The following is a 1,645-nucleotide window of genomic DNA, read 5'->3' on the forward strand; positions in this document are numbered from 1 at the left end:
CCCCCCCGTCAGCCCAAATCGCCCCCTGGGGTGGGTAGGCAATTTGTCCTACAAAACCCCTGAAAGTAGGCAACCCACAGCAAATCACCCCCTCCGTCAGACGGACTTAAAACCGCGCCTGAAAAGGGGCCGTGGCGCTGCTATAGGTAGATAACGAGGGCTTCAATAAGTATCGAATATCTGCGGCGCGGGCGGTAGAGGCGACGGCGGCGGAAAGTGCAATTCAGCAATGCACCCCTCCTCCGTCGCGCCTGCCGCTTGGCGACCGGTGGCCGCGGTGAGCGCGGCCGCGAGGCAAGGGAAGCCCTCGGGGCGCTGGAGACGAGCAGTCGCCAAGTAGGCAACGGTGAGTGTGGGATGCTAATTGTGCTGGTTAAAAAGTGTGTGAAATAGACCAAGGACCAGACGACTCAGTAGTACATCATTCTCTGATAGAACCAACAACTCCGCCACTAAAACATCTTTTAGGTATATCGGCCGGAGTCAGTTTGTTATTATTATTTTCTCCTTCGCGATAACGGCGTCACACTGCTGTTGCACTCATCGTATGTGCGCGGTGACTCACTCGTTCTTTCAGTATAGTGATACAGGGTGGTCCATAGGCCCTTCCTTTATTTTGCTTATACTGTACCGCATGCAGCCGTGCGGGCGGGTTGCATACTCGAACGGGGCCTTTAAGGCGCCGCGGTGAGCGGTAGCGACGGCCCGCCCCCGTTCGAGTATGCAACCAGCACGCACTACTGCATCCGGTACAGTATAAGCAAAATAAAAGAAGGGGTCTCTGGACCACCCTGTATTTTGGCTAACGGAGGGAGAAGAATAACGGGTATAGAACAAAGGTTCCCGCTTCGTCGAGCCTTTACCCCTACTACCGGAGTGACGTTAAAGCGGGAAGCTCTCGACCAATTGTTAATGTTCATTCTGTATAACCTGCTAATTTTTCTTCCTCCGTTAGCCGAAATACAACGTTAATTGCCCCTAGCCCGCAGTCGCACTCTTTGATCGCGTCTCTCGCCCAGCGGTTAGGCAGCCAATCGCACCTGGGTGTCGGCAGCCCAACAAACTGCTTTGTACAAAACAACCGCCGGCCAGGGGTCAAGAGTGGAGCACAATTATGACCCTCTCGTCGTTGACAGATGACTCGCAGGGAGGAGCCGGCTGCTGACCGCCTGCTGGAGGCCGCCATGGAGTGCATCACCTGCAACATCTGCACCGAGCGGTACGACACCAGTTACCGACTGCCCAAAGGGTTGCCGTGTGGGCACACGGCATGCTGGTCCTGCGCAGAGCAGATGGTGTCGAGGAAGTGCCCGTGGTGCAGTGAGGTGAGTAAGAGCGGGATACCCTGCACCATCAGCCGTACCAGGCGCTGTATAAGGGGGGGGGGGGCAATCGTCTCTAGTGAGCCGCCTGAAAGGTAGGCAATTTGTACTACAACACCCCTGTATAACCCACAGTACACCCCCCGCCCCTGTCGGCCCCCTCTTATACCGCGCCTGACCCGTACCTCTGAACCCACAGTAGGGTGAGTCTTCGATGCACTTTTTTCGATCACGAATTTTTAATAGTGCGGTCTGGTTGCCTTTTTAGATGACATTCTCAAAAATATTTTTTTAATATTTTTAGGTTATGTCCTTCCTGACCC

The sequence above is a fragment of the Frankliniella occidentalis genome, unplaced genomic scaffold (assembly GCF_000697945.3).
Source record: "Frankliniella occidentalis isolate FOCC.00 unplaced genomic scaffold, Focc_3.1 Scaffold44, whole genome shotgun sequence".
Lineage (NCBI taxonomy): Eukaryota > Metazoa > Arthropoda > Insecta > Thysanoptera > Thripidae > Frankliniella > Frankliniella occidentalis.